Here is a 13,366-nt window from a genome sequence, read left to right on the forward strand (position 1 = left end):
CAATAGAATACAAAGGTGAAAGTAAAAGAAACAGGTCCATCATGGGAGTACTTGCTTGGAGTACCTGCTTGGTGCTCAGGTAACTGCAACCAGGAAGCACTGGCCACCCTTGGTCAAGAGGGGGTGGCGGCCACTGAGAATTTTTTTCCTCCCACTCATCTCCTGGTGTACAGCTCTGAGTCACGTGCCCCAAGACTCCCGAGATGACCCGTGGGGTCCAGACCCAGTTGCCTACACAGGTGGCCAATCCGACAATACAAACTTGGCTTTGCTTTGACCCTTCTCAGTGCCATCTCCCCTTCTCACTCCATCCCACTTGCAGGGACCACTTGCAGGAAACTGCCCACAGGCCTGTGAGCCTTTGTCTCAGGGCAAGTCAGTCGAGACACGGGATGTGCAGGGAGGCCTTGCCCTCTCTCTGTCCCGCTTTCCTTCACACGCCAGGAACTGCCCAAGCGGCACTTGACCTGAATTCAGAGACCAAGTTCAAATCCTGGTTCCGAGCTTTCAGCTGTGAGTCCTTGGGCTTAGCCTCTGTCTCCCATCCTCTTGTCTGTAAGTTGGCGGGAGGCATGCTTCTACCCAGAGACACCTTCAGGGCACCACCCTCCTTGCGTTCCACACAAGTGATGCCCCTTGGTGTGTGACACGTAGCTCTGCTTACACCACGGGGTAAAGTGAGGCGGGGGGTGCATCTAGCCGTGCACAGTAGGAGCCTAATGGAGTTTACTTCCCTTCCTTCTGCCGTTAGTCTGGGGATCCCCTGAGGTCAAGGGACCTGTCTCCCCCTCAGACTGGGGCTCCTGAGGGCAGGGCCGAGAGCTTCCCTCTCCCTTCCTCTGGGTCTCGGCATCTGTCCCCACCCCGCCCCCGGCAATGCTCCAGTCCGCTTTCTGCTCCAGAAGATGGCTGTTCTCTCCCAGGCAAGAATGCTGCCTGTGGGTCCACTGCTCATCCCTTCTCTCTCTCTGTCCTCCTCCTGCCTGTGTGTTTGAGGAGGAGCAGGTTGCATTATGCTAACTGCAAGCTTACCCTCTGGTGATTAAAGGAACATGGTGTTACAAGCAGAGCCATACTAATTACAAAGTGGAAAACACAGCTTTTTACCAAGAGACAAAAGGGGACATTCGGTGCCTTTTCCAAGCATAGCCAGGGATGCGCAAAGCTGCCACAGGTCCTAGGGAGCTGGGAAGTGGGGCTCCCCCGAGAAGCTGCCTGATCCCCCTCTGTTCTGTGCACCCCTCCACCTGGTGGGGGGAAGAGAGTGACCTTTGCAGGGAGGAAATGAAATCCCTCCACGGGCCAGGTTCATTAACAGGCATCATTAACAGGCATTAACAGGCACCGAATCACAACTCTCTTTCCTGGGAAAACACAGAGGCTGCGGAGGGAACAGCATGCCAAGCTGGGGGCTGGAGCAAGGGGGAGCTTCACAGAGTCCAAGCAGGGCAGCCTCATTCCTGAGCACAGGCTCATTCTTGCAGTTCTACCCCCACCCCTGGTCCCAGCCGAGGACCCTGCCTTCCCATCACAAGGGCAGCCAAAGCCTCTGGCTGCCACTTTTCATACTCCTTGTCTCCCTCTCTCCCTCCCTTCCTCCCTTCATCCATCCCTCCCTCTTCCACTCCTCCCTTCCATCGATCATTGAGCGCCAGTTTTGGAAGGATGCTCAGCCCTAGGGATACACAGTGAAGAGGAAGACACAACCCCACCCTCATGGACTTTGATTCTAATAGAAGAGCCAGTAAGCAAATGATGATAGAAAATAATCAGTAAATAGGATTGGGATGGGTGTTTGAGAGAAAAGTACAGGGGAATTTACCTAACCTGGGGTTAAAATCTTATACAATAAAGCTCGAGGTTACTGTGTATCAGGAGTTGTCACAGCTCCACTCACTCACTCACTCATTCATTCATTCATTCATTCACTGCTTACCGAAAACCACAATTTGCCAAGCCCTACGGCCCTGATGGACAGGAAGTCAACAGCTCCTCTCTTCCCTCATGCAGCCCACTTTCCAGGTGGGAGACAGACAACGAGCAGCTCGGTGATGGTTACAGTAACGCCCAGCGCCAGGCATGTGCTGTATTTTAGATACTTCATAGACTCTATTCCTCATAACAATTCCGGGGGTCATTATTATCCCCAACCTACAGGTAAGGAAACTGTTATCTCCATGAGGCCACAGACTTTTGGATTTCAGTGCTTCCCTGGGTGCTCGGAATAAAAAAATACACATGTAAACTCCAGCAGATCAAGAATAACTCTGACCCTTCCCTGGGCAGGGAGTTACTGTGAACATGCTGGGTCCTCGTCCACATCCCAGCACCAAGGTCACCCTGGATGGTGCCTGACAGATCACTGCTGAGCAGATGAGGAAGGACAGTCTGGTCTGCAGGATCGCACAGCCGCCCAAGCCCACGAGCATTTCCCATCTCAGCAGAGGCCCACTTCTTTCCTTGATAGCAACAGTTTCCCAAGGCCTGCAGGGGGAAATCATTTGAAATGCAATGATTTCTTTTTACATATGTCTATTGACTTTTCTCCACATTCCACTGGCATTCTCCAATACTCAGCCAACAGAACAGCCCAGTTACACCAATTCACAGCGGACAAGGGTGTATATATTCATCGCTGCCGGCTCTCCTCTCCCAAGCCGGGCTGCTGCTTCCAGTGCATCAGGGCTCACAACGTCGAGGGCAAGTGGCCCATTGTAGTGGGACATCCAGTTCCTTCCTTCTCCTGCCTACATGCCTTGCCTTGCGGGAGCTCCCCTGCCAGGGTGGGAGAATTAGGGACATGTACATGACACAGGTGTTGTGCCTCTGAAGGTCAAGGGTGGGGGCAGGAGTAGGACAGGTGAAGCTGTTGGATCAGGTGAGGTCTTTGTCTTATCCTTGAACTTAAGTTCCCCATGTTCAGGCCTGACAGGAAGGTTCTGTGCTAGAACGTGGGGAAGTTCATGGAATGAGGTTGCAGGGGCCGATCTGTAAGCTGGAATGAGGGGAGGTGGGGACGTCACCCAATGTACCAGGTATTTCAGATCTTTAATCGCTCACCCCTCGGGGTCTACCTGCTTCAATATCTGAGCTGGATGCGAGGATCCCCATCCTCTTCTGCCATCTAGAATGTTGGGGTGGCCACACTGAACTGTCAGTGCCCCCCCCCCATATCCCCTCTGGTACACGACAGCCCACTTCCAGATGCTTTTAAGTTTTTGGCTGAGAGCGTTCCTTGGCCTTGGAAGCCTTTTGTGCCCCTTCATGGAGGACTAGAAGAGCTGGGGAATAAACAACCCGGGAGTAGCTCAGCCCGTGACTGATGGGAGCAGGTGTATAAATGCCCCAGCTCCCTCACCTCCATGGGCACAGAAGTCCAAGGTGCAGGTTCTGCACTGGCTTCTAGAGCTCCTAGCAAGATGAAGCAGGATCAGCTGGCGATCTGATCATCAGCGCACACCGTATTGGCTTCCTTCCCTTGCCTGCCCCACTTCCCTTCCCCTCTTCCTGAGTTTTCCAGGATCAGCTCCTGCCTGAGCTACCTGCACACAAGTCCTTACTCAGGCCTCTGTAGGGGAGCCCAAATGAACAGTGGCATCACTGGTGTGTGGATTCAGGTCCTATTTCTATTACTTAGACCTCGGGTCAGAGACTTAAGCTCTCTTCGCCTCCATTTCCTCGTGTGTAAAATGGGCGTAATGACAGACCCTACCTCCTAGAGTTGTTCTGAAGATTGGATGAGTGATTACATGGAGAGCCTGACCGTAGTACCTGGCATGTGGTGAGTGCTCAAATGTTACTAAGCCGTGAGCCCCGCAAGGCCAGGGGCGTTTCCAGCCTCACACACCTTGTGTGTGCTATTAACCGTTCCCAGACAGGGCAGAGTGCTTGGCAATATTTACTAAATGAAATTCTTGTCCTAACTCCAGCCCCGGTGTTCCTGACTTTGGCTCCCCCTCCACTCCTGACCACATGTTGTGTTGTGAGTCTGGGCTCTGGTTCCCAGCCTGGCCTGCACCTGCACCCATAATGCACTGCTGCCCTTGCGACATCAATGGTGTTGCTGGGCAGGGGAGCCTGAGGCCGTTCCCAGGTGACCCTGCACTCTCAGGGCACACACATAGGCCCGGGAGGTCAGGCCTGGGAGTGACGTCTTCGTATTAAATGAGACCTATTCTCTAGCCTCGCTTTCCTTCACCCTGGGCAAGGGCGCCCGCAGGAAGCCCAGGGCGGCCTCTCTGAGGACTGCAATTTCTAATTAGCCTCGGCTCTTTGAAAAGAGTAAAATGCTACACAAATGTGAGCTGTTAATGAAAACAAGTGATCTTGTTGGGGTTGAGCATGTGGCTGGCCAGGCCTCTTGCTTCTCCTTGTTGGAGGCAGCGTAATAGAAAACAGTACTAGAAAGAAGCAGACCAGGAGTTTAGTCCCACCTGTTACTAACTCGCTGGGTAACCTTGGACAAAGTATGTCTTCTATGGGGGCCTCTGTGTCCTCCTGGATAAAATGAGAGTTTTAAAAGTTCCTCCCATCTCTGATTCCATGGCAGACCTCACCAAGGATTGCAGGCAGCAGGGCCAGACACTTAATACCTATTACATGCCTGAGGGTTCTCACCTATGGACTAATTTATCCTGCACGGTGACCCAGATTACCTCTGGGTTTATAGATGAGAACATCAAGGGTGGGAGAAGTTACATAACTCACCTAATGTCACACGTTAACAATGATGAAGCTGGTGTGTGTACATTCATGTGTGTATGTTTGGGCATCTGCACACGCACGAGTGTGTTTGTGTGCACATGAACATATGTGTTGCGTGTGTATCGGTGTACATATCTGTGCCTTTGGCGTGGACGTGTGTGTGTGCGTGCGCATGTGGGTCTGCTTGTGTGTGTTGAGCTGCGTGTGTGGGGTGCACACACGTGACATCTGGTCAATAGCCAGTTTTGCCTGAGATGCCCCGGATGGCAGTCCCCCCAGGTCCCATCCTCTCTCCTTTTCCTGCTTTCTTCCCTCCTTCCTGTGTCTCTAGGCTGAGCCACCTGAACTGGTTTTCTTTAGAAGAGAAAACAAAGCCTGCTCTTTCCCAACTCCAAATTCTATTACCTGCTGGAAAATCCATAACAATTAACCAGATCTGCTGGAGGGAAAAAAAACAACCCGGGACCTGCTGAGATGGCTGTAGGAAAGGCGGTCGTTCTCTTGCGCAGGTTAAAAACTCAGAAGGTGCATTGGCATAGGATATGAGGTGCAGTCTTTTACTAAAGAGATTTAATGGCCCACAGTTCAATTTGAACGGAAGATTTCCCCCCATGACTCTTTATAAAGTCTTCCCAAGACCTGAGTCGATATCTGGGGGGCTGGCAAGGAGCAACCATCGATTAGCTGTCTCTGCCAATGAGCTTTACAAACCGAGGAGGGTGGAGGGGAGTTGCCTCATAAAATCGGCCCCGTATCAACTGGCTGCAGGGCGGTCCAGGCCGAGACAAAGGATGGCTAAGGCAAGGCCTGAGAGCTAATCAAATTCTCCAGGAACCCACTGGGCTAAAGGAATCCAGAGGCCCCTCTCCTACCAGGGGGCATGCAGCAGGGGCCGGGAGCCAAGTTTCTAATAATTTCAAGCCAAAGGATCCTCAGGTGTGAGGTAAGACCTGATCGTACAAGATTTGAAGTTTCATTGTGTTCTAACCAGTTCAGAAAAGAAAAGAGAGAAGTTACTGTGATACCACGTTTTTCCTTAGGCCACTGATTTGGCAACCTCAGCTGTACAAGAATATAACAAGGATTCCAGAGTAAGAAAAAAATGGCTTCCGGGCACTTAAAAAGTCCTCATGATAAAGTCTCTGCATTAAAATACATGCGCTACTCAAGGAAGAGCAATTCAGACCCGACCCTCACTCAGAACCTATTAACTCTTGCTTTATACATAATTCTAATGAGCTTTATTTTTCTGGTCTCACGTGACAGTTTAGTACTAGGAAACAGGTAAGATTTAAGTGAGTAAGCGATGGCTATGCTAAAGGTAGTGACGTCATTGGCCACAAGAGGTAATAGCTCAGAGATAAGGCAAAGGAACTATAAAACCAGAGTGGGGTGAGCATGAAATTTGGAACCACTTGGGGCAACGGCAAACTGTCCTATATTCTGGAGTGTCTGTGTTAGTCTGTGATCAGACTGATTTCGGAAGCACACAGCAGCTTGCAGCAGCTGGAAGCAAGATCTTAGTTCCCGGACCGGGAGTCCTAACTGCTAGACCACAGAGGCCAGAGGCTACACCCTAAACCCCCAGTTCTTGCCCACCTTGTCAGGAAAGAATTCAGGAGAGGAGGTAGAAGGTAAATAGAAATGTAAAAAGTTTATTGGAAAAGCAGAGTACACGTGGAGAGACGCATGGGCGAACTCAGAGAGAAAGAATCGTGCCTTCGGGAAGTTTAAATCCTTTATAGAGGGACAGTGTTCCAGGTCGTTGTCTTCCTTCTGGCCAATCATCTTGTTTTGTCCCCCTGGCTAAGTTACCTCAGGACCCTCCCTTTAGGTGCACACGTGCCTCTCAGCCGAGGTGGATCTTGACGTGAAGGCATCTGAGAGAAGCAAAACTCACTGTGACCTTGCATTGCCCTCTGACTTTTGACCCCCAAGGAGACTTTCTGCGCATGTGTGGTGTGTCCCTTGCCCCAAGGAGGGGGAAGCAGAGATCCCTTGATCCTTTATTCAAACAAGGTTTTGCCCCTCTTTGTTCTTGCCATGACTGTTATCTTAAGGCATCCACAAGAGACAAAGCCTGGCTATTTACCCTGTCTCTGTAGTTTCTTCCATTTTGGAGAGTAAACAGGAGGCTGATTTTATTTGATTTCATTTTATTTTTATTTATTTATTTTTGGCTGAGTTTGGTGTTCGTTGCTCTGCGCGAGCTTTCTCTAGTTGCAGCGAGTGGGGTCTACTCTTCGTTGCAGTGCACGGGCTTCTCGTTGCAGTGCGCGGGCTTCTCATTGCGGTGACTTCTCTTGTTGCGGAGCACAGGCTCCAGGTGCACGGGCTTCAGTAGTTGTGGCGTGTGGGCTCAGTAGTTGTGGCTCTTGGGCTCTAGAGTGCAGACTCAGTAGTTTTGGCAAATGGGCTTAGTGCCTCTGCGGCATGTGGGATCTTCCCGGACCAGGACTCGAGCCCGTGTCTCCTGCATTGGCAGGCGGATTCTTAACCACTGCACCACCAGGGAAGTCCCAGGAGGCTGATTTTAAATGTCTAACCTGAAGCCCATCTATCTCCTGTCTCAGGAAATGCAAGCAGGAGGCTAGTGCCCAGCCCAAAGCCCACTTTTTTCCTACCCCATGAAACGTAAATGGGAGGCCAGTTGTAAATGTCTAACCTGGGGCCCATCTATCTCCTGCCTCAAGACTGCCAAAACAAAATACCATAGACTGCGTGGCTTAAGCAGACATTTATTTTCTCATAATTTTGGAAGCTAGAAGTCCAAGATCAGGGAGCCAGCATGGTTGGCTTCTGGTGAGGATTCTCTTCTTGGCTTGCGGACTGCTGTCTCCACACTGTGTCTTCACGTGGCCTTTTCTCTGTGGGCACGGGAGGAGAGAGAGAAAGCTCTGGTGTCTTTTCGTATGCTTTTAAGAAAACCAGTCCCCACTCTTATGACATCATTAATCTTAATTACCCCCTTAAAGTTTCTATATCCAAATACAGTCGTATTAGGGAGGTTAGGGCTTCAACATATGAATCTGGGGGGCCACTATTCAGACCATAACAGTCACCAAAGTCTGCAGTGCCCACTGTGGGACAACAGTTGATGTTCATAAGGAACTAGCAAGGGTAGCTTTTCAATCATGTGTAGTTACTTCTCTTTCAGACGGCAGGGAAATAACGGCTGCATTTTATAAAGACTGCCGAAGAATACTGGCCAAAACACTGGTTTCTAAGGGAAAGAGCTCCATTTAAAAAGAAGGTCACTCTTGTGAACTAGTTCTTTTTCAGGGTCTTGACACAGCTGTTAAGAAATGTCACCCTCAAATTAAGGATCATTTGAGGAGAATTTATTAAAGGGGTGTTTACCAAGGTGCAGGTAGAGCGGGAACCACAAGGGAGAGCACTTGTAGACCAGGCTGGGAAGGGTGGGGATGTGATGCCCCAGGCCCTGAAGCCCAGGTCAGCGAGACCCTGGGACAACGAGAAGGCTGTGAGTAGAAGGCTGATCTACAACAAGTGGAATCTCAGCTCTAGGGGCAGGCAGATCCCAGCAAGGAGGAGGCAGGAGATGGGAAGTAAGTCACCTGAGCTCTCTATCTCTTCCCTCCTTCCCTCCAATCTCTAATAGGGGCTCCCATGTGCTAAATTTGACCAGAAGTCAGACATCAGGCAGGGCTGAGTGCATGGTTTCAGCCTCCTGGGGTGGAGCGTGGACACGAAAGAGTAAACCAAAGATGCCCTGGTGCCTTACCTTTTCCGAGGTGCACCTGGCCCTGCAACAGGTCATCTCCCCTATCCCACTGGGTGTTGGGTAGGTGCAGGGGCTGGGGGAGTTACTTCCTCTCCTCACTTCCCTCCTTCCAACTCTGACCCTGTTTCATTCTCTTGTCTTCCCCAAAGATAAGAGAGGGAAAGAACTAACCTCAAATGTCTCTCCAGCTCCAACTTGCCGTGTCCCAGCATCAAACACCACGTACCACATACACGTCCCCCTCCTCAACAAGAAGAGAAACTCATTTCACACCATTAGACGTTTCAAAACGGAGCTCCATCATTTACTCAAGCCCCGCCCCACCTGAGGATCCAGTGTCACAGCCGCCACCAGTGCTGAAAAGAACAGAGGCAGCTTTTCCACACCTGCAATGACTGATTTGCACCAAACTGCTCTAATTAGCACATTCCACGCTATGATTAGGCTTCCAGGGGAAACATGCCAAATGCCATTAATTATGGATGTGATCTTAAATTATTCACTTGGAATGTTTTTTCTTCCTTGATGTGCCCCTTTCATCTCCCACTAACTTTTTGTCACATCCAAGAATAGATCCAATTAAGCCTCCAAAGGCGGGAGTTTGTTATGTTAAAGAAAATGTAAACTGAAAATGAATCACTTCTTTTTTCTCCCCAGTTGTGGCGTTGGTGGTGATCAGGAAGCAACCAAAGGAGGAAAAGAGACGTGGTTTTCTTCCCTCCCTTTCCTTTCTGCAGATCTCGGCCCACGTGGCTCATCAGTGCCACCTTGCTCATTCTTACGGGAGCCTGGATGGGGACATCTTAGGCAGGTGCCTTAGAAGTAAATCCGGAGCTGAGGATTCCTGCGCAAAGGATGTTTTTAGGAAGCTGGAAAGGAGTCAGGGAGGCAGGACGAGGAAGGCGAGGCAAGGTACAACTTCAGGCTACATCCCAGCGGGGGCTCTGGAGCAGAAATTATACCTCTGCATTTCTAAGGCAAGGCAGCTGGGCTTTCAGACCTCTTCTGCACAGGTCAGTCATTGACTAAGGACTGCCGGGAAGCCAGAGAGGGTGTAAACTCCCAGGCATTTGGTCCACTGCAAGTGTGGACCAAGCAGTTCCCAAAGGCAGTTCTTTGATGAGAATAACAGGCGTGGGCCATTAGAAACTAAATGGAAGCTGGAGACCGGCTGCACAGAATCTCCACCAAACGGGGATCAAGAGGATGACGGACAGCAGAATAGAAAACGGAGCCCCCCAAACCAGCATGCCCCTGTGTGGTCTGTGGGCGCGGATGCTCCAGGCACCCATGTGGACCCAGCACTGTGCTGTGTGCTGTGGTAGAGACACAGGCAAGTCCTGCTGGACTCAACACTCCATGTCAGAAACTGGCCTAACACAAATGAAAAGAAAAATTTGAGGGTGTCAGATCAAATGCAGGTCTGTGTGGTTGAAACGTGATTGCTAGAAAGATTCATAAATGTGACGAGGTTCTCCTGGGAGAGTTAGGACTGAGCTGGGTTCAAGAGGATGAAAAGGAAAAATAAAGATTCCTTACCTAGAGTGCTTTATGCTGTTTTCTCTTCCTTCTGTTTTCTCATTTAAGCCTAGAAACGACTTATTATACCCTAAGGTGGTATAATGGCCCCATTTTACAAACGGGAAAAATCGAGGCTCAGAAAGGTGATGGGCTGACTTGTCCAAGGTGCTCAAGTACTGTATGGTGAAGCAGAGCCTTGGGTTCCTTCCTGCCTTTAGATTCTAAGGCCTGTGTTCTCTCCACTGTAACACACTGCCTCCCAGGCAGCAGGATCTAGCAGGGCAGAGAGGACAAGGAAGGGCATTCTGGGTGGGGGAACTGCACAAGCAAAGTCTTAGAGACTGAAATGTACATATAAAGGCTACGAGGAAAGGAGCTGGTCTGATTAATATCCATATTGTAGTAGCCTTGGAGGAAGGTCGTTCCCACCCCCTTGATCCGTCCCTACCACGTCACAGTGGAATAATAGTCTCCCTCTAGAAGGAATCCAGGCCTGGAAGCAAACCCCATGTGGAAGTGGCTGCCTGTCTAGGCCTTTTAGAGTCAACAGGAGTCATGTAAGAGGCACACACAGGAGACTGGGAGCCAGAGGGTTGCACAGGGCAGGAAGGACACTGCTGGTCAGAGACCCAGGCCACGAAAGGCTGCTCTGTTATGTCCCAGATAGGCCGGCAGCCAAGAGAGCATCGGACAGCTAGAGATGCCCACAGGCAGTGCTGCCCCAGGCCAGCCACCGCTGCCTCCTGTTGCATCTCAGCTTCAGAGTGGCATTCGGGAAAGATGGGCTGTCTGTCCAGTTCACCAGACATTTAGTAAGCAGCTCCTATGTACCAGAAGTAGGTACCCAGTCTCCCATACATGACAACTGGGGTATTTTTAAATCTGCCCACGGAATCTTCGGTACTCCTCCCTTCAAAAGAAGGAGCCTCATTCCACTGAATGTGGGAGGTCCTTAGTGATGTTTTTCCTAGTCAATAGAAGGTAGCGGAAGTGACAGTGTGTGACTCCCAAAGCTAGGTCGTAAAAGACATTGTTCTGTCTGCCTCTCTTTCTCTTGAATTGCTCACTCTGGGGAAAGGCGGCCAGCTTCAAGGCACTCGTGCAACCAGGGAGAGGCCACCCTGAGGCACACAGCCCCTCCTGCCAAGCCAGCATCAGCTCTGCAGCCGCGTGAGGGATCCGTGGGAAGCCACTGCTCCTCCTCCCGGGCTCCGCCAGCCCCAGCCAGGCCTTCAGATGAAAGTATCCCTGACCAACATCTGAACTACAACTTGATGAGAAATCTCGAGCCAGCACCACCCAGCTAAGCTGCGTCCAAATTTCTGACCCAGAAACCATAGATAGTTATCGCTGTTTTAAACCACTAAGTCTTAACGTAACTTGTCAAGTTACGTTACAGAGTACAGAGTGTCAGGACCCATTGAAAATGGGCCTTTTTGACTCCATCTAAGGAACGTATCAGCACAGCATCACAGTGATGATACAGAAAAACCCACATCCGAAAGGTGTTGCAAATCATGAGCCGTTTTGCTGCAGATTCTCTGGAAGGGGGAGGAGTGAGGTGGGAATTACCTCTCACAGCAGAGACCCAAACTCCTTAAAAATCGTCTTTAACCCCCACTTCCCTCTAGAAAATGCTCTCTAGGTGGGTCTGCTTTGTCCAGAGCTCCAGCCCACCTGTGTCACGCTTCCACAATGCTTCCATCGAACTAGGTTTGTTTTGCCCAATGCACAGGAAGCCAAAACACTGAGACACAGAGGGTTTGCAGCAAAGAGAGGGTTTATTTGCGAGGCAGCCAATCAAGGAGACAGGAGGAGAAATCTCAAATGTGCCCACCTGAAGGCAAGGGCCTCGGGGGTATTTATGGGATAAAGAATAAAGAAGCAGGGTGGTCTCAGGCGTGGGGAGCGTGGGGGAAAGGTGATTGGAAAAAGGTGTGATAATCTTTGTTCCGTGCAGGCGTAACTAAACTCTATGCCTCCACACGTGCGAAAGTTCATCAAGGACGCTCGCGCATGCCCAGTTGAAGGGTCGGGGATCCCTTCCGGTCTTAACCTGCTCAGCTTGAACTAGGCAACTGACCCCGAGTTCCTGGGAAACGATTGGGGCAAACATCTTACCCTTTAGGCTACATGCCGCTTGGAGGACAGGCGAGTCTTAAAACGACTTGGATTAGTGAAGGCAAGTGAAGTGGATTGAACCACGGTTTCAGTAGCAGCGTCCCCAATGTTCCTCCCTGCCTGTTACCCGCGGCCAGTACAACAGAGGCATCACCAAGCAGGACCAGCACCCAGGAAGGTGGGGACGGCTGTGATCCTTCAATACGTTGGCCCCGTCACTGCAGCAAGAGCAGTAGCAGATAATCGTGCAAGGTCAGTGCAAATCCGGGGAAAGCGTGCCTGCGGGCTGGAGGTCACTGAGCTTCACGGAGGGATGAGTGAGGGCTGAGATGTGAAAGACGCCAGGAGGCGGAGAGGGCATCCTGGTTGAGACCTTAGGTTGTGCAATGCCGCAGAGGCACGGCAACGCGAGGGAGGGCGGCGTGCTTGGGGAATTGTGCCTCGTGGCTCTTGCGCCTAAAGAGGGAGAGAGCTCCAGGGTCCAGAGGACTCTGGCCAAACTCCTCCGGGGTTGGAGGGTTGGGGGTGGAGGTTGAGACTCCCGGGGCAACTCGAGCTTGCCCGAACCTTGGACTGTTCTTGTATTGGAAAACAGCCTGGTTTGGCGTTCACTTGGATAACTAAGTGATTACTCCTCTGTATGTAGGGTCAGGACTCTTAAACTGTAATGGTTAAATTCTGATTCCTGGGCCCCACCGCCCAGAGGTTCTGAGTCCCCAGAGCTGAGGCAGAGCCTGGGAATCTGCCTCATAACAAGGGTCCCAGGGGCTTCGGCCGCAGGTGGCCCTCACATTTTAGCAGCTTCCTGAACTGTCTTGGTGCTGAGAATCGCCTGGGAAGTTGTGAAAAACACCGATCCCTCCCCTGGAGATTGTGGGCCAGCGAGCTGGCCTAGGGCAGTGATTCTCAAAGTGTGGCCCCAGGAGCACAGGCACCCGGCACACCCGGGGGTTTGTTACACTTGCGCAGTCAGGTCCCACACTAGGGCTGCTGAATCGGAATCTCGAGGGCCGGGGCCCAGGCCCCCCATTTGTTTGAACAAGCTCTCCAGGTGAGTCTGATGTCTGCTAATGTGACAGCTGTAGCCTAGAATTTGAATTGCTTAACGATTACAGCAGGTGATTGGTAGCACTGGACAAGGTTGGGAAGCCTTGCATCACTGAGGACACAACCAGCTCCTGTTGCCCAAGGTTCCCCGAAGGCCTGGATTCTCCCCAGCTTGCCTCTGGTCCTCTCCAGAAAAAAAGGTGTCCAAGAAACCGTCAGTATTTCCCC

The sequence above is a fragment of the Stenella coeruleoalba genome (assembly GCF_951394435.1).
Source record: "Stenella coeruleoalba genome assembly, chromosome: 10".
Lineage (NCBI taxonomy): Eukaryota > Metazoa > Chordata > Mammalia > Artiodactyla > Delphinidae > Stenella > Stenella coeruleoalba.